The sequence below is a fragment of the Lepidochelys olivacea genome (genome assembly GCF_965140295.1).
Source record: "Lepidochelys olivacea isolate rLepOli2 genome assembly, chromosome: 14".
In the NCBI taxonomy this organism is placed as follows: Eukaryota; Metazoa; Chordata; order Testudines; family Cheloniidae; genus Lepidochelys; species Lepidochelys olivacea.
Window position 1 is genome coordinate 31247979 of NC_140424.1, and position 27729 is coordinate 31275707.

The window sequence follows — 27729 nt, forward strand, 5'->3', positions numbered from 1 at the left end:
ATATTTTCTTTGTTATACAAGAGCCACTGAATAGAGGGGGTCGAATATCTCTTTTTCTGCTTGTGATAGTTGTCTGGACGGAGAAGAGCTACAGTGTTAGGCTGCAAAAACATAGCCATGCAGACAGATGCCAACGTTATCCAGAAAGGATCTATACACAATTTTACCTCTGTGAATTTACCAGGGCCTCTCGCTACAATATCTCCCGTCTCTGACATTCTCATGATCTCTTCTCTGTACAGGATACAGGCCCTTCTCAAAATGTTGACACCCTTCTGAGAATAATACGCGAGCTTTTTCTGCAAGTCAAACATCTCATATCTGTTGTCCCGATACCGGGGAAGAAATCCTGCTTTCTCCATAGGCATCATGCTGTCTACGCCATAGTACTCCACCTTGGACATAGGCCCCACGTAAATTTGGCTTTCTAAAGTGATGAAAAATGTGGGAAATGCCCTTTGCAATCTTCAGACCCCATCACCTGTGGGAGCTTGCTAAGCTTCATGGGCAAGAAGTGTAATGAGTCTATAAAACAAATGCCCAGGGCCTTAACTTCCACACACATTAGTTTACTACCCTGAGTTATCAGTTCTAGGCCCATCTTTTCCTTCAGTAACTGTCTAACAATGAAGTATGCCTCATAATCTTTAGAATTGTGCGCTAGGAACTTAGAATCATAAGAATCATAGAATATCAGGGTTGGAAGGGAGGTCATCTAGTCCAACCCCCTGCTCAAAGCAGGACCGATCCCTGACTAAATCATCCCAGCCAGGGCTTTGTCAAGCCTGACCTTAAAAACTTCTAGGGAAGGAGATTCCACCACCTCCCTAGGTAACACATTCCAGTGTTTCACCACCCTCCTAGTGAAAAGTTTTTCCTAATATCCAACCTAAGTCTCCCCCACCGCAACTTGAGACCATTACTCCTTGTTCTGTCTTGCAGTCCCGGAACTTTCTGCCAATAAAGGTCTTAACAAATGTAGACAGACACTCACCACCCTTAAATTCCCAGGATCGTTCTAGCTTTAGGGACATAGCAAAAATCTAATTGTGCACATGCAGGCCCATCTCCTGCCTGCATTCAAAACTGTAAAAAAATATAATTTCTAATGCTATACATAAAACACAGGTGGCTATCTACATCACTGGTGATCAAACCCCGACACTGCTCACAACGCCTTCTCTTACACCTGTGTCCCTTGTCCACGTAAGACTGACACTGATCACATACAATTTTAGACAGGCATTTGACTTGTTTTTTCGATGCGCAGTCTACTTGTCTCTCTAAACATTCTTTGGAGCAACAATACAGTCTACAGCTAGGACACCTCAGCTGCACACCCACGCTGTCTGAGAACGTTGCACTCAAGCAGAGGCACCAACGATACCTGCAAGAATGGCTATCACTGTACACTGTGTGGTAAAACTCACAATAATTTTTCACACCGAACAGCTTTTTCACATCCAGAACCCCATAATAATGCTCATCATGCAACACGATGAAAAAAGTCTTGGCGTACACTGGAACTCCCATTTAAAAAAAAAAAAACAGCCACCGTTTGCCGCATAGAGCACCACCTGTATGTTGACTCCTAAATGCTGTTCAAACGCCGCTATGATGCTGAGCATAATCTTTTTTTGATCTGACCACCCCAGTTTCTCATGCAACTTTCTCACCCAGTCTAACAATTCCACGTCTGTTGCTTTACAGTCAGACATGACAGCCAAGAACCCACCCGCAAAACACAGATTAGTACCAGTGTAAGTCAGGTCTACTAAACATGGTCTCTTTTTATGGAGGATTTGACTATAGAGGAAAAAATTCAAAACTCTGCGGCCACTGTATCCCCCGTGTATGGCTTCAACGACCTGCTGAGCTGATTTAATTCTCTCAAGATTGACAAAACAAAATTCTTCACGATACGCCGAACCCCCAAACCTAGGTAATTCCCTTTGACAATTTCTCACTCTCTCTATATACACGTCTGTTTGGGGGGTCTGCATCTGCATTTTCAGGGTTACTTGGGGGTTCCGCTACGGAACCGTCAGCTGCTTTTTCTACATCAGATGCTATTTGAGAGTCAGACTCCAAGGGCCAGCGTGAGGATCATCAGAAGTATACGGGGACCCATCAAGAAAGCCTTCTGGGGAATTTTCTAAACCAGACTCTGTGAGAGTCACCACTGCCCCCAGGTCGGATTCCGCCTCCCCAATCTCAGACACACCAATTTCAGAGCCTCCAGAGTAGGGGGCGTCTCTTTTTGTTTTTTGATCCTCATCACCTCTTTAGCCTTTTTTAAAAAATTTCAGCGACCCTGGCCTGTAACTTTTCGGCAGACGTACGTTTATCCGCCAACACTGCCCGCCCCTTTTGTTTACGCCTTAGCTAATGTGTAGCTTTGAGGATGCCCCTTTTACGAAAGCCCCTTTCCATGACTAGTCATGCCTGCTCAGAACAACCCTCAGAAAAACTGAAGTGTTTTTCAAATTCAGCTGCAAGAGCTTTTGCATTTTTGATGTAGTTTCCAGTCTTCCTTTCTTTGAGAACCTCTGAGGATACAGCGTCCATCAGCTTTCTGAACGAAGCGTCATATTTTTCCCAAATTTTCTAGAATACTGAAGAGCTGTGCCGACCTTATGGAGGTGGGAGAATAGTTCGCGAGAATTGTTGGATACTTCATAAGGAGCTACCCCTGCATCGCTGGAGCTTTCAGTTCTTGGCTTTTTTATTGACAACCACTAAAAAGTTTGCTCCAGGTTTATGAATGGGTGTGTTTTCGCTCACAGTTTTCTCAGGACTTGGTGTGGTGCTGACAGCTGAGGAACTGGAGTTATGTTTGTGTGGGTGCTTTTTACCAAAGTCTTTTGTTTTGTCCTTTGGCTTGACGTATGTGCGCTTTGGACTGTCCTGCTGCTTCGACTGCACTCTTCTGCTGTTTGCGTTGGCGTTGTTGTTGTTGTTAAAGGTATCGGAGCAGATTCCTGGTTCTTTGGTGGTTCTGGTGGAGGTTTCCCTGTAGCTCGGACTACAGCATTGTCAGGAGAACTGCCCATGCCTGATTAAGAAAAACGGAGGTGTTCCAACTTAGCATCAAATAAACATTTTAAAACTTTACCATCTTTCTCACCCACAGCTATGTATTTGCTTAAAATAGAAAAACTCATGAAATAGTCAAAACAATAAGCAAAACATATTTACTGGGCTTCAGCCATCCATCAGCCATTGATGCTGGTGAATTTTCCTTTTCAGATGTCTCTTTTCTTTCTCTTTTGAGCTTGTTTACCCTCTTGTCTAAGAATCTCTCATGTTTTAGAGCAGACAACATTATTATTATAAAACAAATGAAACTGTCTTGTAAAGTTAAAAAATAAAATACTTATTAAGGTGTTTTTCTATTTAAAAAGTCATAGCTTTAAAACAAGGTAATCCACTTCAGGCTGTACAACAAACACAGGTTTTGGTTCATTTCCACCACTAGTGTTTCTCTAAAACCGAGAATTTTATATTTCCACCATGTACCCAAAAACAAAGTGTGCAATAAAATACCTTTAAAATCCCCCCCATAACTATGTCTTGCATAGGTTCCCTAAATCACCAACAACAATTTAAACACGAACTAATTTTAAAACAAGCCGTTTTAAAAACACATCACATTTTGCAGATTAAAAAACAAACTGTTTTGAAACAAAATACTGTAAAATCCCACGCTTATCTCTTCCATAGGCCCCTAACTCACAATTTAAACATTAAAACTAACTCTTTCAAAAAATATGTTTTAAAACATACACGCACACACTTACCTTGCCGTGGTGAAGTAGAGCTCACATTGAACCTTTTCCCACAGTACATACACTTATAGGGTTTCTGTCCAATGTGGATCTCTGATGATTAACGAGGTCTGAGTTCTGAGCCAAACTTTTCCCATATTCTATACATATGTTTGGTTTCTCCCCTGGGTGTGTGCTTTGGAAAATGAGGCCATTCAGGAAGTCTCCTGCATGGTTAGTGGTTTCACTCCCTTTCTCCCCTTGAGGCTTTTTCTAACTTGCGCGGGCTCTTAGAGTTGTCTCTTTTCAAGACTTTGGGTAACATTCCCTTTGGATTTATTGGTGGCCTCTTGCACTCTCTGTATATGCTGGTAAAGATTCTCCTCCTTATATTCTTTTATGGTCCCATCATATGATGGGCTAAAGAAGGAATGCAGGCAAGAGTCATTCCTTACACTAAGAAAAGGAGTACATGTGGCACCTTAGAGACTAACCAATTTATTTGAGCATAAGCTTTCGTGAGCTACAGCTCACTTCATCGGATGCATACTGTAGAAAATACAGTGAGCGTGTTTTTATACACAGAGACCATGAAAAAATGGGTGTTTATCACTTCAAAAGGTTTTCTCTCCCCCCACCCCACTCTCCTGCTGGTAATAGCTTATCTAAAGTGATCACTCGCCTTACAATGTGTATGCTAATCAAGGTGGGCCATTTCCAGCACAAATCCAGGGTTTAACACGAACGTCTGAGGAACAGTGGGGGGGGGAGGGGGCAGGAATAAACAAGGGGAAATAGGTTACTTTGCGGAATGACTCAACCACTCCCAGTCGCTATCAAGCCTAAATTAATTGTATCCAATTTGCAAATGAATTCCAATTCAGCAGTCTCTCCTTGAAGTCTGTTTCTGAAGTTTTTCTGTTGTAATATCGCAACTTTCATGACTGTAATCGCGTGACCAAAGAGAATGAAGTGTTCTCCGACTGGTTTATGAATGTTATAATTCTTGACATCTGAGTTTATGCTCCAATAAATTGGTTAGTCTCTAAGATGCCACAAGTACTCCTTTTCTTTTTGCGAATACAGAGTAACACGGCTGCTACTCTGAAACAATTCCTTACACTGGAGAGAAAGGAAACTGTGGAAAGGGATGACACAAACTGTAGCTCTATATATATGTTATACTTTATAATTTCTCACAAATCCTAAATTTACAGAGAAAATCTTAAACCCTCCTAGTAACCGATTCTCTGAACAGAACAGTAGAAAAGAGTAGAATCAAAAGGAGCCACTTTGAGAGATTTCTCTTGACATTGTGCCTGCACACTCCCCCAGCAGCTTGCGGGGAGCTAGGCAGAGGTAGGAACTGTCTTTTTCTCTCTCTGCTCCTCCCCTTGTCCCAGAAAAGTCAATCTACCGTGGGATGCTGCAGGAAATGGGTCTGGGCCGGGCTGGGCGCTGGGTACCTCGCTCCCCACCCCGTCTCCTGCCCTCAGCCTGGGAGACTCAGTCCCTAACTAAATCATCCCAGACAGAGGTTTTTTTCAAGCCTGACCTTCAAAACCTCTAAGGAAGGAGATTCCACTACCTCCCTCGGTAACCCATTCCAGTGCTTCACCACCCTCCTAGTGAAAAAGTTTTTCCTAATAGCCAGCCTAACCCTCCCCCACTGCAACTTGAGACCATTACGCCTCTTTCTGTTATCTGCTACCACGGAGAACAGTCTAGCTCCACCCTCTTTGGAACCCCCTTTCTTCGTTCTTCTCCTCTGCACACGAAGTAATCCCAGTTCCCTCAGCCTTTCCTCATAAGGCTCCAGCCCCCGAGTCATTTTTGTTGCCCTTCACTGGACTCTTTCCCATTTTTCCACATCCTTCTTCCTTTCCACTTTATAGTCCATTCATCCAGCCCATACTTCTTTAACTTGCTGGCAAGAATACTGTGGGAGACCATATCAAAGGCTTTGCTAACTAGTTCACTGCTTTCCCCTCATCCACAGAGCCAGTTATCTCATCGTAGAAGGCAATTAGATTAGTTAGGCATGACTTGCCCTTGGTTAATCCACGCTGACTGTTCCTGCTCAGCAGCTGCTCAGCCAGGAGTTGTGCCTCACAATGAAGGCAGGCATCAGCTTCTGACCCTGGAAGCTCAACTCCTGTTCTCCTAGTCAGAGGAAAGAGAGAGAGCAGCCCTCTCCTCTAGCAATTCCCCAGACTTCCTTTATGGCCTCAACTACCTCAACCGCCTTCCTTTGTACGGAAGATTTGGACAGACTCTTCTGTCCTTCTTTGGGCAGAAATCTTCTCTCCTTCCTGAGTAGAGAGAAACCTCCAGCGCTAATGAATCAGAGACAGAGCCCCAGGGACCTGGGCAGCCCTTGGGGGCCAAGTGCCCATCAGTCCCATGGCCATTCTATGTTGAGACCATAGGTGCTGGAACCAGGGGTCCTTGGGATCCAGCAATACCCTCTGGCTTGAAGTGGTTTCCATTCTACACAGAGTTTATAGTTTGGGTCAGTGGCTCTCAGGACCTCCACTATACAAAGTGTTCGAGCCCCTCTGGGTGAGACCCGAAATAATCCCAGGTCCCTGGAGAATCTCACACAGTTTCATGGAGTCTCATTATTTCCATCGCTGCCTCCTGTGTCCAAGGCTGGGAGGATTCAATGCTGATGTGGCCCCTTCTGTAGCATAGACAGGAGGCTGATGGCAAGTGGCTCTGCATGGGACCATTTGCCTATTAGAGCTACAGAGGGCCCTGAGGCCCATCTGAACACATAACAGATATTGGGATGGACACCTACTTGTCTAGCTGAGGAGCACAGTCTCACCACACATACCCAGAAAGGGAAACGAGAATGTCTGTGAGTGTGCTCTTAATTGATGTCGTCTCCACTGTTTGGTACGGCAGAGAAACTATTACAAACTTGGTCGGTTGTACAAGAGGGGAAACTGAGGTACACCACCTCATGAATTTCCTAAATGACCAGTGAGTGGGGTAGCTCAGTAGCCTGACTATAGAACAAAATAAGGACAGCTTGGAGGTAATTCTTCTGGGTTTTTTTCTACAATTAGCAAGGAAATTTGTAAAAGGAAGTAGTAGTATTATTAAGCAATAATCTGTCCCCACTAGGGGGTGGTGGAAATTGTTTCTTTTGTTTTTCAGACACTCTACAAGCAAGCTGGCGCCTGCAGAAGAATAACCTGTCAGAATACCATGGATCTATGTTTTGTGTTGTTTTGTGTGTGGTGTTTGTCTTGTTGCTAGCATTGTTGTGTTTCAATAAACAAGAAACCTCATGACATGGGTAGGGGATGGCTTCAGAAGGCTGACCTTGGTGGGGAGATGTGTATGGGAATGCAGAATGCCCAACTAGGAGGCAAGCACCTGTGTACTAGCTACCGTGGTGCCTGGAAATGGAATGGCAACTAAGGTGGTCCCCACAAGAAATAATATAGAAATAATGAGAAGGAGCTTACTGGGAATCAATGGAGGGGTGTGTAAAATAGTGTAAATCAACAGAAGGTGTTTGGCTGTGCCCCTCTCCTGTGACTATGGAGGAGCAGGATCAATGGCCTGTGCAAGGGGTGGACAATTGGGTGTACAAGGTGTTTTGCTGGGAACATACATATTACTAAGGGCACAATTACACCAGCCCATAATCAAACTATACACAGCTACATGCTGCTATCTGGACTATGGTGCACAAATGCATCTGTAAATCTTATTGCTGTAAATACTCAAACCAGGGCATATCGCCTGATTCCATACCAAGTGGTTAAGCTGGTTTGGACAATATCCCATTTCTCTGTGAACATTCAATGGACTTATGATAGGGACAAAAGCATGTAAAACCTGCAGGGACAGCTTTTTGCAACTGCCAGCAACTGGACACATAAGATCATGACCCTGTCGAAGGAGGAGAGGCAGTGTTTTGGTGGCGGCTCGGCTGTTGGACCATACTGCAGTGGTCAGGACTCGGTGTTGCTGTGGATTTTGTATTGTTAACTGTACTTGTGTTACGTTGCATATAGAGATAACCTATAAGTAATGTAGTAAGCCCTCCCCACCCCGCAGTGTACTAGGCAACCCGGACCCAACCTTCTCGGGCCCACTGTAATGGGAAGTCTGGGAACACTAATTGGAATAGGTGTGGTATGCCTGCACGAGAGAGGGTGCAGGGCACTATACTACACAAGGGGCAGTGGCATAAATGGAATATCGACACCTTCCACCTTGATGCCTGGCCTTATCAGGAAATGTGTCGCTATATGTCCTATGCTTTTCCAGGGATACCTGGGCAGGAGGATCCCGAAAAAAAAGGCTGGGAGTGTTAGGATATAGCTAGTCAGGCCTGTCTGTAAAGGCATATACTCTAAGAATTTAGGTGTATTCTTATCCCTTAGCTAGTTATAGAGGTATAAAAGAAAGAATCAAAATCACTGTCTGCCGTGGTAAGTGCCTGCTCTTACTGGTTCAGAGTAGCAGCCGTGTTAGTCTGTATTCGCAAAAAGAAAAGGAGTACTAGTGGCACCTTAGAGACTAACCGATTTATTTGAGCATAAGCTTTCGTGAGCTACAGCATCCGACGAAGTGAGCTGGAGCTCACGAAAGCTTATGCTCAAATAATTTGGTTAGTCTCTAAGGTGCCACTAGTACTCCTTTTCTTTTTTCTCTTACTGTGACAGTCTGAGGCCCTGTTCTTAGGCTAAGATCTTTGGCTAAGCAGCAGAGGCAGCCATAAGCTGGGAAGCGAACGGTCACATCCTTACATTCCAAACTAGTCACATTGAAAGCAGGTGCTATTGGGCTGTTAGGAATACAATCCTGTCCTGATAATGCCTATCACCTCCAGAGAAAGGGAAGTGCCTAGAAAATGTAAAAGGAAACTTAGTTTGATAGCATCCTTTCTGGCATGAACTCACTTATCAATAGCTGGGATGTGAAATCCTCATTTCTGTATTTGTTCTATCACTGTAGTCCCCATTTCCCCATTGTTTGTATAATCTCTGTCTGGTTCTGTGATTGTTTCTGTCTGCTGTATAATTAATTTTGCTGGGTGTAAACTAATTAAAGTGGTGGGATATAATTGGTTAAATAATCATGTTCAATAGGTTAGGATTGGTTAGTTAAATTTCAGTAGGGGGGTGCGGGGCATTCTGGGGTCTGTCCCAATGCCCCGTGATGCATCAAATCGCATCCCAGCAATCCCTGTGCTTCTGTCCACATTTGGCACCATCTTTCAACGTTTTTTCTACTACGCGTTCCGTCTTCCCTTTTGGGCTGCAGGAATGGATCCCGAACCGCTCAGGAATATGCTGCTGGGTCTCGCCAGCATGTCATGAATTGCAGTCAAGTTACTAATATTACTAGTAATATAGGCGGATAGTGTTAGTCCTCCCCCAAAAAAGAGCATCCCTAGGCACGAGAGGCTGAGGCAGGTGGGCTTTGTTTAAGAAATCTGCAAGCTCTTTATCTTTCTAGCGTCACCTCCCACTCGTCTCCTCACTACTTAACCAAGTCCTTTCAGATAATCGGTCTTGAGCTCAGTCTTTTAATAAAGAAACTCAAAAGTAGTCCCCATTGTAGGGTGCTTTTTCACAATAACAGGTGATACAACCCTGGCAAAAAAACACCCATTAAACTCAAAGGCTGTGCGTACCCCATCAACGACGGCATAACCGTCTAGAAAGTAGGGGGCCTACGTGTAATTCCCTACCCTGTAAAGCATGCCGTATCTGTATATTTTCTTTGTTATACAAGAGCCACTGAATAGAGGGGGTCGAATATCTCTTTTTCTGCTTGTGATAGTTGTCTGGACGGAGAAGAGCTACAGTGTTAGGCTGCAAAAACATAGCCATGCAGACAGATGCCAACGTTATCCAGAAAGGATCTATACACAATTTTACCTCTGTGAATTTACCAGGGCCTCTCGCTACAATATCTCCCGTCTCTGACATTCTCATGATCTCTTCTCTGTACAGGATACAGGCCCTTCTCAAAATGTTGACACCCTTCTGAGAATAATACGCGAGCTTTTTCTGCAAGTCAAACATCTCATATCTGTTGTCCCGATACCGGGGAAGAAATCCTGCTTTCTCCATAGGCATCATGCTGTCTACGCCATAGTACTCCACCTTGGACATAGGCCCCACGTAAATTTGGCTTTCTAAAGTGATGAAAAATGTGGGAAATGCCCTTTGCAATCTTCAGACCCCATCACCTGTGGGAGCTTGCTAAGCTTCATGGGCAAGAAGTGTAATGAGTCTATAAAACAAATGCCCAGGGCCTTAACTTCCACACACATTAGTTTACTACCCTGAGTTATCAGTTCTAGGCCCATCTTTTCCTTCAGTAACTGTCTAACAATGAAGTATGCCTCATAATCTTTAGAATTGTGCGCTAGGAACTTAGAATCATAAGAATCATAGAATATCAGGGTTGGAAGGGAGGTCATCTAGTCCAACCCCCTGCTCAAAGCAGGACCGATCCCTGACTAAATCATCCCAGCCAGGGCTTTGTCAAGCCTGACCTTAAAAACTTCTAGGGAAGGAGATTCCACCACCTCCCTAGGTAACACATTCCAGTGTTTCACCACCCTCCTAGTGAAAAGTTTTTCCTAATATCCAACCTAAGTCTCCCCCACCGCAACTTGAGACCATTACTCCTTGTTCTGTCTTGCAGTCCCGGAACTTTCTGCCAATAAAGGTCTTAACAAATGTAGACAGACACTCACCACCCTTAAATTCCCAGGATCGTTCTAGCTTTAGGGACATAGCAAAAATCTAATTGTGCACATGCAGGCCCATCTCCTGCCTGCATTCAAAACTGTAAAAAAATATAATTTCTAATGCTATACATAAAACACAGGTGGCTATCTACATCACTGGTGATCAAACCCCGACACTGCTCACAACGCCTTCTCTTACACCTGTGTCCCTTGTCCACGTAAGACTGACACTGATCACATACAATTTTAGACAGGCATTTGACTTGTTTTTTCGATGCGCAGTCTACTTGTCTCTCTAAACATTCTTTGGAGCAACAATACAGTCTACAGCTAGGACACCTCAGCTGCACACCCACGCTGTCTGAGAACGTTGCACTCAAGCAGAGGCACCAACGATACCTGCAAGAATGGCTATCACTGTACACTGTGTGGTAAAACTCACAATAATTTTTCACACCGAACAGCTTTTTCACATCCAGAACCCCATAATAATGCTCATCATGCAACACGATGAAAAAAGTCTTGGCGTACACTGGAACTCCCATTTAAAAAAAAAAAAAACAGCCACCGTTTGCCGCATAGAGCACCACCTGTATGTTGACTCCTAAATGCTGTTCAAACGCCGCTATGATGCTGAGCATAATCTTTTTTTGATCTGACCACCCCAGTTTCTCATGCAACTTTCTCACCCAGTCTAACAATTCCACGTCTGTTGCTTTACAGTCAGACATGACAGCCAAGAACCCACCCGCAAAACACAGATTAGTACCAGTGTAAGTCAGGTCTACTAAACATGGTCTCTTTTTATGGAGGATTTGACTATAGAGGAAAAAATTCAAAACTCTGCGGCCACTGTATCCCCCGTGTATGGCTTCAACGACCTGCTGAGCTGATTTAATTCTCTCAAGATTGACAAAACAAAATTCTTCACGATACGCCGAACCCCCAAACCTAGGTAATTCCCTTTGACAATTTCTCACTCTCTCTATATACACGTCTGTTTGGGGGGTCTGCATCTGCATTTTCAGGGTTACTTGGGGGTTCCGCTACGGAACCGTCAGCTGCTTTTTCTACATCAGATGCTATTTGAGAGTCAGACTCCAAGGGCCAGCGTGAGGATCATCAGAAGTATACGGGGACCCATCAAGAAAGCCTTCTGGGGAATTTTCTAAACCAGACTCTGTGAGAGTCACCACTGCCCCCAGGTCGGATTCCGCCTCCCCAATCTCAGACACACCAATTTCAGAGCCTCCAGAGTAGGGGGCGTCTCTTTTTGTTTTTTGATCCTCATCACCTCTTTAGCCTTTTTTAAAAAATTTCAGCGACCCTGGCCTGTAACTTTTCGGCAGACGTACGTTTATCCGCCAACACTGCCCGCCCCTTTTGTTTACGCCTTAGCTAATGTGTAGCTTTGAGGATGCCCCTTTTACGAAAGCCCCTTTCCATGACTAGTCATGCCTGCTCAGAACAACCCTCAGAAAAACTGAAGTGTTTTTCAAATTCAGCTGCAAGAGCTTTTGCATTTTTGATGTAGTTTCCAGTCTTCCTTTCTTTGAGAACCTCTGAGGATACAGCGTCCATCAGCTTTCTGAACGAAGCGTCATATTTTTCCCAAATTTTCTAGAATACTGAAGAGCTGTGCCGACCTTATGGAGGTGGGAGAATAGTTCGCGAGAATTGTTGGATACTTCATAAGGAGCTACCCCTGCATCGCTGGAGCTTTCAGTTCTTGGCTTTTTTATTGACAACCACTAAAAAGTTTGCTCCAGGTTTATGAATGGGTGTGTTTTCGCTCACAGTTTTCTCAGGACTTGGTGTGGTGCTGACAGCTGAGGAACTGGAGTTATGTTTGTGTGGGTGCTTTTTACCAAAGTCTTTTGTTTTGTCCTTTGGCTTGACGTATGTGCGCTTTGGACTGTCCTGCTGCTTCGACTGCACTCTTCTGCTGTTTGCGTTGGCGTTGTTGTTGTTGTTAAAGGTATCGGAGCAGATTCCTGGTTCTTTGGTGGTTCTGGTGGAGGTTTCCCTGTAGCTCGGACTACAGCATTGTCAGGAGAACTGCCCATGCCTGATTAAGAAAAACGGAGGTGTTCCAACTTAGCATCAAATAAACATTTTAAAACTTTACCATCTTTCTCACCCACAGCTATGTATTTGCTTAAAATAGAAAAACTCATGAAATAGTCAAAACAATAAGCAAAACATATTTACTGGGCTTCAGCCATCCATCAGCCATTGATGCTGGTGAATTTTCCTTTTCAGATGTCTCTTTTCTTTCTCTTTTGAGCTTGTTTACCCTCTTGTCTAAGAATCTCTCATGTTTTAGAGCAGACAACATTATTATTATAAAACAAATGAAACTGTCTTGTAAAGTTAAAAAATAAAATACTTATTAAGGTGTTTTTCTATTTAAAAAGTCATAGCTTTAAAACAAGGTAATCCACTTCAGGCTGTACAACAAACACAGGTTTTGGTTCATTTCCACCACTAGTGTTTCTCTAAAACCGAGAATTTTATATTTCCACCATGTACCCAAAAACAAAGTGTGCAATAAAATACCTTTAAAATCCCCCCCATAACTATGTCTTGCATAGGTTCCCTAAATCACCAACAACAATTTAAACACGAACTAATTTTAAAACAAGCCGTTTTAAAAACACATCACATTTTGCAGATTAAAAAACAAACTGTTTTGAAACAAAAATACTGTAAAATCCCACGCTTATCTCTTCCATAGGCCCCTAACTCACAATTTAAACATTAAAACTAACTCTTTCAAAAAATATGTTTTAAAACATACACGCACACACTTACCTTGCCGTGGTGAAGTAGAGCTCACATTGAACCTTTTCCCACAGTACATACACTTATAGGGTTTCTGTCCAATGTGGATCTCTGATGATTAACGAGGTCTGAGTTCTGAGCCAAACTTTTCCCATATTCTATACATATGTTTGGTTTCTCCCCTGGGTGTGTGCTTTGGAAAATGAGGCCATTCAGGAAGTCTCCTGCATGGTTAGTGGTTTCACTCCCTTTCTCCCCTTGAGGCTTTTTCTAACTTGCGCGGGCTCTTAGAGTTGTCTCTTTTCAAGACTTTGGGTAACATTCCCTTTGGATTTATTGGTGGCCTCTTGCACTCTCTGTATATGCTGGTAAAGATTCTCCTCCTTATATTCTTTTATGGTCCCATCATATGATGGGCTAAAGAAGGAATGCAGGCAAGAGTCATTCCTTACACTAAGAAAAGGAGTACATGTGGCACCTTAGAGACTAACCAATTTATTTGAGCATAAGCTTTCGTGAGCTACAGCTCACTTCATCGGATGCATACTGTAGAAAATACAGTGAGCGTGTTTTTATACACAGAGACCATGAAAAAATGGGTGTTTATCACTTCAAAAGGTTTTCTCTCCCCCCACCCCACTCTCCTGCTGGTAATAGCTTATCTAAAGTGATCACTCACCTTACAATGTGTATGCTAATCAAGGTGGGCCATTTCCAGCACAAATCCAGGGTTTAACACGAACGTCTGAGGAACAGTGGGGGGGGGGAGGGGGGCAGGAATAAACAAGGGGAAATAGGTTACTTTGCGGAATGACTCAACCACTCCCAGTCGCTATCAAGCCTAAATTAATTGTATCCAATTTGCAAATGAATTCCAATTCAGCAGTCTCTCCTTGAAGTCTGTTTCTGAAGTTTTTCTGTTGTAATATCGCAACTTTCATGACTGTAATCGCGTGACCAAAGAGAATGAAGTGTTCTCCGACTGGTTTATGAATGTTATAATTCTTGACATCTGAGTTTATGCTCCAATAAATTGGTTAGTCTCTAAGATGCCACAAGTACTCCTTTTCTTTTTGCGAATACAGAGTAACACGGCTGCTACTCTGAAACAATTCCTTACACTGGAGAGAAAGGAAACTGTGGAAAGGGATGACACAAACTGTAGCTCTATATATATGTTATACTTTATAATTTCTCACAAATCCTAAATTTACAGAGAAAATCTTAAACCCTCCTAGTAACCGATTCTCTGAACAGAACAGTAGAAAAGAGTAGAATCAAAAGGAGCCACTTTGAGAGATTTCTCTTGACATTGTGCCTGCACACTCCCCCAGCAGCTTGCGGGGAGCTAGGCAGAGGTAGGAACTGTCTTTTTCTCTCTCTGCTCCTCCCCTTGTCCCAGAAAAGTCAATCTACCGTGGGATGCTGCAGGAAATGGGTCTGGGCCGGGCTGGGCGCTGGGTACCTCGCTCCCCACCCCGTCTCCTGCCCTCAGCCTGGGAGACTCAGTCCCTAACTAAATCATCCCAGACAGAGGTTTTTTTCAAGCCTGACCTTCAAAACCTCTAAGGAAGGAGATTCCACTACCTCCCTCGGTAACCCATTCCAGTGCTTCACCACCCTCCTAGTGAAAAAGTTTTTCCTAATAGCCAGCCTAACCCTCCCCCACTGCAACTTGAGACCATTACGCCTCTTTCTGTTATCTGCTACCACGGAGAACAGTCTAGCTCCACCCTCTTTGGAACCCCCTTTCTTCGTTCTTCTCCTCTGCACACGAAGTAATCCCAGTTCCCTCAGCCTTTCCTCATAAGGCTCCAGCCCCCGAGTCATTTTTGTTGCCCTTCACTGGACTCTTTCCCATTTTTCCACATCCTTCTTCCTTTCCACTTTATATTCACTTCCATTCATCCAGCCCATACTTCTTTAACTTGCTGGCAAGAATACTGTGGGAGACCATATCAAAGGCTTTGCTAACTAGTTCACTGCTTTCCCCTCATCCACAGAGCCAGTTATCTCATCGTAGAAGGCAATTAGGTTAGTTAGGCATGACTTGCCCTTGGTTAATCCACGCTGACTGTTCCTGCTCAGCAGCTGCTCAGCCAGGAGTTGTGCCTCACAATGAAGGCAGGCATCAGCTTCTGACCCTGGAAGCTCAACTCCTGTTCTCCTAGTCAGAGGAAAGAGAGAGAGCAGCCCTCTCCTCTAGCAATTCCCCAGACTTCCTTTATGGCCTCAACTACCTCAACCGCCTTCCTTTGTACGGAAGATTTGGACAGACTCTTCTGTCCTTCTTTGGGCAGAAATCTTCTCTCCTTCCTGAGTAGAGAGAAACCTCCAGCGCTAATGAATCAGAGACAGAGCCCCAGGGACCTGGGCAGCCCTTGGGGGCCAAGTGCCCATCAGTCCCATGGCCATTCTATGTTGAGACCATAGGTGCTGGAACCAGGGGTCCTTGGGATCCAGCAATACCCTCTGGCTTGAAGTGGTTTCCATTCTACACAGAGTTTATAGTTTGGGTCAGTGGCTCTCAGGACCTCCACTATACAAAGTGTTCGAGCCCCTCTGGGTGAGACCCGAAATAATCCCAGGTCCCTGGAGAATCTCACACAGTTTCATGGAGTCTCATTATTTCCATCGCTGCCTCCTGTGTCCAAGGCTGGGAGGATTCAATGCTGATGTGGCCCCTTCTGTAGCATAGACAGGAGGCTGATGGCAAGTGGCTCTGCATGGGACCATTTGCCTATTAGAGCTACAGAGGGCCCTGAGGCCCATCTGAACACATAACAGATATTGGGATGGACACCTACTTGTCTAGCTGAGGAGCACAGTCTCACCACACATACCCAGAAAGGGAAACGAGAATGTCTGTGAGTGTGCTCTTAATTGATGTCGTCTCCACTGTTTGGTACGGCAGAGAAACTATTACAAACTTGGTCGGTTGTACAAGAGGGGAAACTGAGGTACACCACCTCATGAATTTCCTAAATGACCAGTGAGTGGGGTAGCTCAGTAGCCTGACTATAGAACAAAATAAGGACAGCTTGGAGGTAATTCTTCTGGGTTTTTTTCTACAATTAGCAAGGAAATTTGTAAAAGGAAGTAGTAGTATTATTAAGCAATAATCTGTCCCCACTAGGGGGTGGTGGAAATTGTTTCTTTTGTTTTTCAGACACTCTACAAGCAAGCTGGCGCCTGCAGAAGAATAACCTGTCAGAATACCATGGATCTATGTTTTGTGTTGTTTTGTGTGTGGTGTTTGTCTTGTTGCTAGCATTGTTGTGTTTCAATAAACAAGAAACCTCATGACATGGGTAGGGGATGGCTTCAGAAGGCTGACCTTGGTGGGGAGATGTGTATGGGAATGCAGAATGCCCAACTAGGAGGCAAGCACCTGTGTACTAGCTACCGTGGTGCCTGGAAATGGAATGGCAACTAAGGTGGTCCCCACAAGAAATAATATAGAAATAATGAGAAGGAGCTTACTGGGAATCAATGGAGGGGTGTGTAAAATAGTGTAAATCAACAGAAGGTGTTTGGCTGTGCCCCTCTCCTGTGACTATGGAGGAGCAGGATCAATGGCCTGTGCAAGGGGTGGACAATTGGGTGTACAAGGTGTTTTGCTGGGAACATACATATTACTAAGGGCACAATTACACCAGCCCATAATCAAACTATACACAGCTACATGCTGCTATCTGGACTATGGTGCACAAATGCATCTGTAAATCTTATTGCTGTAAATACTCAAACCAGGGCATATCGCCTGATTCCATACCAAGTGGTTAAGCTGGTTTGGACAATATCCCATTTCTCTGTGAACATTCAATGGACTTATGATAGGGACAAAAGCATGTAAAACCTGCAGGGACAGCTTTTTGCAACTGCCAGCAACTGGACACATAAGATCATGACCCTGTCGAAGGAGGAGAGGCAGTGTTTTGGTGGCGGCTCGGCTGTTGGACCATACTGCAGTGGTCAGGACTCGGTGTTGCTGTGGATTTTGTATTGTTAACTGTACTTGTGTTACGTTGCATATAGAGATAACCTATAAGTAATGTAGTAAGCCCTCCCCACCCCGCAGTGTACTAGGCAACCCGGACCCAACCTTCTCGGGCCCACTGTAATGGGAAGTCTGGGAACACTAATTGGAATAGGTGTGGTATGCCTGCACGAGAGAGGGTGCAGGGCACTATACTACACAAGGGGCAGTGGCATAAATGGAATATCGACACCTTCCACCTTGATGCCTGGCCTTATCAGGAAATGTGTCGCTATATGTCCTATGCTTTTCCAGGGATACCTGGGCAGGAGGATCCCGAAAAAAAAGGCTGGGAGTGTTAGGATATAGCTAGTCAGGCCTGTCTGTAAAGGCATATACTCTAAGAATTTAGGTGTATTCTTATCCCTTAGCTAGTTATAGAGGTATAAAAGAAAGAATCAAAATCACTGTCTGCCGTGGTAAGTGCCTGCTCTTACTGGTTCAGAGTAGCAGCCGTGTTAGTCTGTATTCGCAAAAAGAAAAGGAGTACTAGTGGCACCTTAGAGACTAACCGATTTATTTGAGCATAAGCTTTCGTGAGCTACAGCATCCGACGAAGTGAGCTGGAGCTCACGAAAGCTTATGCTCAAATAATTTGGTTAGTCTCTAAGGTGCCACTAGTACTCCTTTTCTTTTTTCTCTTACTGTGACAGTCTGAGGCCCTGTTCTTAGGCTAAGATCTTTGGCTAAGCAGCAGAGGCAGCCATAAGCTGGGAAGCGAACGGTCACATCCTTACATTCCAAACTAGTCACATTGAAAGCAGGTGCTATTGGGCTGTTAGGAATACAATCCTGTCCTGATAATGCCTATCACCTCCAGAGAAAGGGAAGTGCCTAGAAAATGTAAAAGGAAACTTAGTTTGATAGCATCCTTTCTGGCATGAACTCACTTATCAATAGCTGGGATGTGAAATCCTCATTTCTGTATTTGTTCTATCACTGTAGTCCCCATTTCCCCATTGTTTGTATAATCTCTGTCTGGTTCTGTGATTGTTTCTGTCTGCTGTATAATTAATTTTGCTGGGTGTAAACTAATTAAAGTGGTGGGATATAATTGGTTAAATAATCATGTTCAATAGGTTAGGATTGGTTAGTTAAATTTCAGTAGGGGGGTGCGGGGCATTCTGGGGTCTGTCCCAATGCCCCGTGATGCATCAAATCGCATCCCAGCAATCCCTGTGCTTCTGTCCACATTTGGCACCATCTTTCAACGTTTTTTCTACTACGCGTTCCGTCTTCCCTTTTGGGCTGCAGGAATGGATCCCGAACCGCTCAGGAATATGCTGCTGGGTCTCGCCAGCATGTCATGAATTGCAGTCAAGTTACTAATATTACTAGTAATATAGGCGGATAGTGTTAGTCCTCCCCCAAAAAAGAGCATCCCTAGGCACGAGAGGCTGAGGCAGGTGGGCTTTGTTTAAGAAATCTGCAAGCTCTTTATCTTTCTAGCGTCACCTCCCACTCGTCTCCTCACTACTTAACCAAGTCCTTTCAGATAATCGGTCTTGAGCTCAGTCTTTTAATAAAGAAACTCAAAAGTAGTCCCCATTGTAGGGTGCTTTTTCACAATAACAGGTGATACAACCCTGGCAAAAAAACACCCATTAAACTCAAAGGCTGTGCGTACCCCATCAACGACGGCATAACCGTCTAGAAAGTAGGGGGCCTACGTGTAATTCCCTACCCTGTAAAGCATGCCGTATCTGTATATTTTCTTTGTTATACAAGAGCCACTGAATAGAGGGGGTCGAATATCTCTTTTTCTGCTTGTGATAGTTGTCTGGACGGAGAAGAGCTACAGTGTTAGGCTGCAAAAACATAGCCATGCAGACAGATGCCAACGTTATCCAGAAAGGATCTATACACAATTTTACCTCTGTGAATTTACCAGGGCCTCTCGCTACAATATCTCCCGTCTCTGACATTCTCATGATCTCTTCTCTGTACAGGATACAGGCCCTTCTCAAAATGTTGACACCCTTCTGAGAATAATACGCGAGCTTTTTCTGCAAGTCAAACATCTCATATCTGTTGTCCCGATACCGGGGAAGAAATCCTGCTTTCTCCATAGGCATCATGCTGTCTACGCCATAGTACTCCACCTTGGACATAGGCCCCACGTAAATTTGGCTTTCTAAAGTGATGAAAAATGTGGGAAATGCCCTTTGCAATCTTCAGACCCCATCACCTGTGGGAGCTTGCTAAGCTTCATGGGCAAGAAGTGTAATGAGTCTATAAAACAAATGCCCAGGGCCTTAACTTCCACACACATTAGTTTACTACCCTGAGTTATCAGTTCTAGGCCCATCTTTTCCTTCAGTAACTGTCTAACAATGAAGTATGCCTCATAATCTTTAGAATTGTGCGCTAGGAACTTAGAATCATAAGAATCATAGAATATCAGGGTTGGAAGGGAGGTCATCTAGTCCAACCCCCTGCTCAAAGCAGGACCGATCCCTGACTAAATCATCCCAGCCAGGGCTTTGTCAAGCCTGACCTTAAAAACTTCTAGGGAAGGAGATTCCACCACCTCCCTAGGTAACACATTCCAGTGTTTCACCACCCTCCTAGTGAAAAGTTTTTCCTAATATCCAACCTAAGTCTCCCCCACCGCAACTTGAGACCATTACTCCTTGTTCTGTCTTGCAGTCCCGGAACTTTCTGCCAATAAAGGTCTTAACAAATGTAGACAGACACTCACCACCCTTAAATTCCCAGGATCGTTCTAGCTTTAGGGACATAGCAAAAATCTAATTGTGCACATGCAGGCCCATCTCCTGCCTGCATTCAAAACTGTAAAAAAATATAATTTCTAATGCTATACATAAAACACAGGTGGCTATCTACATCACTGGTGATCAAACCCCGACACTGCTCACAACGCCTTCTCTTACACCTGTGTCCCTTGTCCACGTAAGACTGACACTGATCACATACAATTTTAGACAGGCATTTGACTTGTTTTTTCGATGCGCAGTCTACTTGTCTCTCTAAACATTCTTTGGAGCAACAATACAGTCTACAGCTAGGACACCTCAGCTGCACACCCACGCTGTCTGAGAACGTTGCACTCAAGCAGAGGCACCAACGATACCTGCAAGAATGGCTATCACTGTACACTGTGTGGTAAAACTCACAATAATTTTTCACACCGAACAGCTTTTTCACATCCAGAACCCCATAATAATGCTCATCATGCAACACGATGAAAAAAGTCTTGGCGTACACTGGAACTCCCATTTAAAAAAAAAAAAAACAGCCACCGTTTGCCGCATAGAGCACCACCTGTATGTTGACTCCTAAATGCTGTTCAAACGCCGCTATGATGCTGAGCATAATCTTTTTTTGATCTGACCACCCCAGTTTCTCATGCAACTTTCTCACCCAGTCTAACAATTCCACGTCTGTTGCTTTACAGTCAGACATGACAGCCAAGAACCCACCCGCAAAACACAGATTAGTACCAGTGTAAGTCAGGTCTACTAAACATGGTCTCTTTTTATGGAGGATTTGACTATAGAGGAAAAAATTCAAAACTCTGCGGCCACTGTATCCCCCGTGTATGGCTTCAACGACCTGCTGAGCTGATTTAATTCTCTCAAGATTGACAAAACAAAATTCTTCACGATACGCCGAACCCCCAAACCTAGGTAATTCCCTTTGACAATTTCTCACTCTCTCTATATACACGTCTGTTTGGGGGGTCTGCATCTGCATTTTCAGGGTTACTTGGGGGTTCCGCTACGGAACCGTCAGCTGCTTTTTCTACATCAGATGCTATTTGAGAGTCAGACTCCAAGGGCCAGCGTGAGGATCATCAGAAGTATACGGGGACCCATCAAGAAAGCCTTCTGGGGAATTTTCTAAACCAGACTCTGTGAGAGTCACCACTGCCCCCAGGTCGGATTCCGCCTCCCCAATCTCAGACACACCAATTTCAGAGCCTCCAGAGTAGGGGGCGTCTCTTTTTGTTTTTTGATCCTCATCACCTCTTTAGCCTTTTTTAAAAAATTTCAGCGACCCTGGCCTGTAACTTTTCGGCAGACGTACGTTTATCCGCCAACACTGCCCGCCCCTTTTGTTTACGCCTTAGCTAATGTGTAGCTTTGAGGATGCCCCTTTTACGAAAGCCCCTTTCCATGACTAGTCATGCCTGCTCAGAACAACCCTCAGAAAAACTGAAGTGTTTTTCAAATTCAGCTGCAAGAGCTTTTGCATTTTTGATGTAGTTTCCAGTCTTCCTTTCTTTGAGAACCTCTGAGGATACAGCGTCCATCAGCTTTCTGAACGAAGCGTCATATTTTTCCCAAATTTTCTAGAATACTGAAGAGCTGTGCCGACCTTATGGAGGTGGGAGAATAGTTCGCGAGAATTGTTGGATACTTCATAAGGAGCTACCCCTGCATCGCTGGAGCTTTCAGTTCTTGGCTTTTTTATTGACAACCACTAAAAAGTTTGCTCCAGGTTTATGAATGGGTGTGTTTTCGCTCACAGTTTTCTCAGGACTTGGTGTGGTGCTGACAGCTGAGGAACTGGAGTTATGTTTGTGTGGGTGCTTTTTACCAAAGTCTTTTGTTTTGTCCTTTGGCTTGACGTATGTGCGCTTTGGACTGTCCTGCTGCTTCGACTGCACTCTTCTGCTGTTTGCGTTGGCGTTGTTGTTGTTGTTAAAGGTATCGGAGCAGATTCCTGGTTCTTTGGTGGTTCTGGTGGAGGTTTCCCTGTAGCTCGGACTACAGCATTGTCAGGAGAACTGCCCATGCCTGATTAAGAAAAACGGAGGTGTTCCAACTTAGCATCAAATAAACATTTTAAAACTTTACCATCTTTCTCACCCACAGCTATGTATTTGCTTAAAATAGAAAAACTCATGAAATAGTCAAAACAATAAGCAAAACATATTTACTGGGCTTCAGCCATCCATCAGCCATTGATGCTGGTGAATTTTCCTTTTCAGATGTCTCTTTTCTTTCTCTTTTGAGCTTGTTTACCCTCTTGTCTAAGAATCTCTCATGTTTTAGAGCAGACAACATTATTATTATAAAACAAATGAAACTGTCTTGTAAAGTTAAAAAATAAAATACTTATTAAGGTGTTTTTCTATTTAAAAAGTCATAGCTTTAAAACAAGGTAATCCACTTCAGGCTGTACAACAAACACAGGTTTTGGTTCATTTCCACCACTAGTGTTTCTCTAAAACCGAGAATTTTATATTTCCACCATGTACCCAAAAACAAAGTGTGCAATAAAATACCTTTAAAATCCCCCCCATAACTATGTCTTGCATAGGTTCCCTAAATCACCAACAACAATTTAAACACGAACTAATTTTAAAACAAGCCGTTTTAAAAACACATCACATTTTGCAGATTAAAAAACAAACTGTTTTGAAACAAAAATACTGTAAAATCCCACGCTTATCTCTTCCATAGGCCCCTAACTCACAATTTAAACATTAAAACTAACTCTTTCAAAAAATATGTTTTAAAACATACACGCACACACTTACCTTGCCGTGGTGAAGTAGAGCTCACATTGAACCTTTTCCCACAGTACATACACTTATAGGGTTTCTGTCCAATGTGGATCTCTGATGATTAACGAGGTCTGAGTTCTGAGCCAAACTTTTCCCATATTCTATACATATGTTTGGTTTCTCCCCTGGGTGTGTGCTTTGGAAAATGAGGCCATTCAGGAAGTCTCCTGCATGGTTAGTGGTTTCACTCCCTTTCTCCCCTTGAGGCTTTTTCTAACTTGCGCGGGCTCTTAGAGTTGTCTCTTTTCAAGACTTTGGGTAACATTCCCTTTGGATTTATTGGTGGCCTCTTGCACTCTCTGTATATGCTGGTAAAGATTCTCCTCCTTATATTCTTTTATGGTCCCATCATATGATGGGCTAAAGAAGGAATGCAGGCAAGAGTCATTCCTTACACTAAGAAAAGGAGTACATGTGGCACCTTAGAGACTAACCAATTTATTTGAGCATAAGCTTTCGTGAGCTACAGCTCACTTCATCGGATGCATACTGTAGAAAATACAGTGAGCGTGTTTTTATACACAGAGACCATGAAAAAATGGGTGTTTATCACTTCAAAAGGTTTTCTCTCCCCCCACCCCACTCTCCTGCTGGTAATAGCTTATCTAAAGTGATCACTCACCTTACAATGTGTATGCTAATCAAGGTGGGCCATTTCCAGCACAAATCCAGGGTTTAACACGAACGTCTGAGGAACAGTGGGGGGGGGGAGGGGGGCAGGAATAAACAAGGGGAAATAGGTTACTTTGCGGAATGACTCAACCACTCCCAGTCGCTATCAAGCCTAAATTAATTGTATCCAATTTGCAAATGAATTCCAATTCAGCAGTCTCTCCTTGAAGTCTGTTTCTGAAGTTTTTCTGTTGTAATATCGCAACTTTCATGACTGTAATCGCGTGACCAAAGAGAATGAAGTGTTCTCCGACTGGTTTATGAATGTTATAATTCTTGACATCTGAGTTTATGCTCCAATAAATTGGTTAGTCTCTAAGATGCCACAAGTACTCCTTTTCTTTTTGCGAATACAGAGTAACACGGCTGCTACTCTGAAACAATTCCTTACACTGGAGAGAAAGGAAACTGTGGAAAGGGATGACACAAACTGTAGCTCTATATATATGTTATACTTTATAATTTCTCACAAATCCTAAATTTACAGAGAAAATCTTAAACCCTCCTAGTAACCGATTCTCTGAACAGAACAGTAGAAAAGAGTAGAATCAAAAGGAGCCACTTTGAGAGATTTCTCTTGACATTGTGCCTGCACACTCCCCCAGCAGCTTGCGGGGAGCTAGGCAGAGGTAGGAACTGTCTTTTTCTCTCTCTGCTCCTCCCCTTGTCCCAGAAAAGTCAATCTACCGTGGGATGCTGCAGGAAATGGGTCTGGGCCGGGCTGGGCGCTGGGTACCTCGCTCCCCACCCCGTCTCCTGCCCTCAGCCTGGGAGACTCAGTCCCTAACTAAATCATCCCAGACAGAGGTTTTTTTCAAGCCTGACCTTCAAAACCTCTAAGGAAGGAGATTCCACTACCTCCCTCGGTAACCCATTCCAGTGCTTCACCACCCTCCTAGTGAAAAAGTTTTTCCTAATAGCCAGCCTAACCCTCCCCCACTGCAACTTGAGACCATTACGCCTCTTTCTGTTATCTGCTACCACGGAGAACAGTCTAGCTCCACCCTCTTTGGAACCCCCTTTCTTCGTTCTTCTCCTCTGCACACGAAGTAATCCCAGTTCCCTCAGCCTTTCCTCATAAGGCTCCAGCCCCCGAGTCATTTTTGTTGCCCTTCACTGGACTCTTTCCCATTTTTCCACATCCTTCTTCCTTTCCACTTTATATTCACTTCCATTCATCCAGCCCATACTTCTTTAACTTGCTGGCAAGAATACTGTGGGAGACCATATCAAAGGCTTTGCTAACTAGTTCACTGCTTTCCCCTCATCCACAGAGCCAGTTATCTCATCGTAGAAGGCAATTAGGTTAGTTAGGCATGACTTGCCCTTGGTTAATCCACGCTGACTGTTCCTGCTCAGCAGCTGCTCAGCCAGGAGTTGTGCCTCACAATGAAGGCAGGCATCAGCTTCTGACCCTGGAAGCTCAACTCCTGTTCTCCTAGTCAGAGGAAAGAGAGAGAGCAGCCCTCTCCTCTAGCAATTCCCCAGACTTCCTTTATGGCCTCAACTACCTCAACCGCCTTCCTTTGTACGGAAGATTTGGACAGACTCTTCTGTCCTTCTTTGGGCAGAAATCTTCTCTCCTTCCTGAGTAGAGAGAAACCTCCAGCGCTAATGAATCAGAGACAGAGCCCCAGGGACCTGGGCAGCCCTTGGGGGCCAAGTGCCCATCAGTCCCATGGCCATTCTATGTTGAGACCATAGGTGCTGGAACCAGGGGTCCTTGGGATCCAGCAATACCCTCTGGCTTGAAGTGGTTTCCATTCTACACAGAGTTTATAGTTTGGGTCAGTGGCTCTCAGGACCTCCACTATACAAAGTGTTCGAGCCCCTCTGGGTGAGACCCGAAATAATCCCAGGTCCCTGGAGAATCTCACACAGTTTCATGGAGTCTCATTATTTCCATCGCTGCCTCCTGTGTCCAAGGCTGGGAGGATTCAATGCTGATGTGGCCCCTTCTGTAGCATAGACAGGAGGCTGATGGCAAGTGGCTCTGCATGGGACCATTTGCCTATTAGAGCTACAGAGGGCCCTGAGGCCCATCTGAACACATAACAGATATTGGGATGGACACCTACTTGTCTAGCTGAGGAGCACAGTCTCACCACACATACCCAGAAAGGGAAACGAGAATGTCTGTGAGTGTGCTCTTAATTGATGTCGTCTCCACTGTTTGGTACGGCAGAGAAACTATTACAAACTTGGTCGGTTGTACAAGAGGGGAAACTGAGGTACACCACCTCATGAATTTCCTAAATGACCAGTGAGTGGGGTAGCTCAGTAGCCTGACTATAGAACAAAATAAGGACAGCTTGGAGGTAATTCTTCTGGGTTTTTTTCTACAATTAGCAAGGAAATTTGTAAAAGGAAGTAGTAGTATTATTAAGCAATAATCTGTCCCCACTAGGGGGTGGTGGAAATTGTTTCTTTTGTTTTTCAGACACTCTACAAGCAAGCTGGCGCCTGCAGAAGAATAACCTGTCAGAATACCATGGATCTATGTTTTGTGTTGTTTTGTGTGTGGTGTTTGTCTTGTTGCTAGCATTGTTGTGTTTCAATAAACAAGAAACCTCATGACATGGGTAGGGGATGGCTTCAGAAGGCTGACCTTGGTGGGGAGATGTGTATGGGAATGCAGAATGCCCAACTAGGAGGCAAGCACCTGTGTACTAGCTACCGTGGTGCCTGGAAATGGAATGGCAACTAAGGTGGTCCCCACAAGAAATAATATAGAAATAATGAGAAGGAGCTTACTGGGAATCAATGGAGGGGTGTGTAAAATAGTGTAAATCAACAGAAGGTGTTTGGCTGTGCCCCTCTCCTGTGACTATGGAGGAGCAGGATCAATGGCCTGTGCAAGGGGTGGACAATTGGGTGTACAAGGTGTTTTGCTGGGAACATACATATTACTAAGGGCACAATTACACCAGCCCATAATCAAACTATACACAGCTACATGCTGCTATCTGGACTATGGTGCACAAATGCATCTGTAAATCTTATTGCTGTAAATACTCAAACCAGGGCATATCGCCTGATTCCATACCAAGTGGTTAAGCTGGTTTGGACAATATCCCATTTCTCTGTGAACATTCAATGGACTTATGATAGGGACAAAAGCATGTAAAACCTGCAGGGACAGCTTTTTGCAACTGCCAGCAACTGGACACATAAGATCATGACCCTGTCGAAGGAGGAGAGGCAGTGTTTTGGTGGCGGCTCGGCTGTTGGACCATACTGCAGTGGTCAGGACTCGGTGTTGCTGTGGATTTTGTATTGTTAACTGTACTTGTGTTACGTTGCATATAGAGATAACCTATAAGTAATGTAGTAAGCCCTCCCCACCCCGCAGTGTACTAGGCAACCCGGACCCAACCTTCTCGGGCCCACTGTAATGGGAAGTCTGGGAACACTAATTGGAATAGGTGTGGTATGCCTGCACGAGAGAGGGTGCAGGGCACTATACTACACAAGGGGCAGTGGCATAAATGGAATATCGACACCTTCCACCTTGATGCCTGGCCTTATCAGGAAATGTGTCGCTATATGTCCTATGCTTTTCCAGGGATACCTGGGCAGGAGGATCCCGAAAAAAAAGGCTGGGAGTGTTAGGATATAGCTAGTCAAGCCTGTCTGTAAAGGCATATACTCTAAGAATTTAGGTGTATTCTTATCCCTTAGCTAGTTATAGAGGTATAAAAGAAAGAATCAAAATCACTGTCTGCCGTGGTAAGTGCCTGCTCTTACTGGTTCAGAGTAGCAGCCGTGTTAGTCTGTATTCGCAAAAAGAAAAGGAGTACTAGTGGCACCTTAGAGACTAACCGATTTATTTGAGCATAAGCTTTCGTGAGCTACAGCATCCGACGAAGTGAGCTGGAGCTCACGAAAGCTTATGCTCAAATAATTTGGTTAGTCTCTAAGGTGCCACTAGTACTCCTTTTCTTTTTTCTCTTACTGTGACAGTCTGAGGCCCTGTTCTTAGGCTAAGCTCTTTGGCTAAGCAGCAGAGGCAGCCATAAGCTGGGAAGCGAACGGTCACACCCTTACATTCCAAACTAGTCACATTGAAAGCAGGTGCTATTGGGCTGTTAGGAATACAATCCTGTCCTGATAATGCCTATCACCTCCAGAGAAAGGGAAGTGCCTAGAAAATGTAAAAGGAAACTTAGTTTGATAGCATCCTTTCTGGCATGAACTCACT

At 44.2% G+C, this 27729-nt stretch overlaps 3 long non-coding RNA genes across 3 annotated transcripts; all 3 read right to left on the minus strand.

Moving 5' to 3' along the window:
• Positions 1 to 1765: 1765 nt before the first annotated feature.
• On the minus strand, positions 1766 to 8302 carry LOC311531120. The gene is made up of 2 exons (XR_014714143.1): positions 3801 to 8302; positions 1766 to 3055 (listed from the first exon to the last, which is right to left on the minus strand). It is a non-coding gene; the product is annotated as an uncharacterized lncRNA (long non-coding RNA).
• A 2973-nt stretch (positions 8303 to 11275) lies between these two features.
• LOC311531079 lies at positions 11276 to 17820 on the minus strand. Its single transcript, XR_014714138.1, has 2 exons — positions 13312 to 17820; positions 11276 to 12565 (listed from the first exon to the last, which is right to left on the minus strand). It is a non-coding gene; the product is annotated as an uncharacterized lncRNA (long non-coding RNA).
• Positions 17821 to 20793: 2973 nt separating this feature from the next.
• On the minus strand, positions 20794 to 27325 carry LOC311531212. Its single transcript, XR_014714155.1, has 2 exons — positions 22830 to 27325; positions 20794 to 22083 (listed from the first exon to the last, which is right to left on the minus strand). It is a non-coding gene; the product is annotated as an uncharacterized lncRNA (long non-coding RNA).
• Between the last annotated feature and the right edge of the window lie 404 nt (positions 27326 to 27729).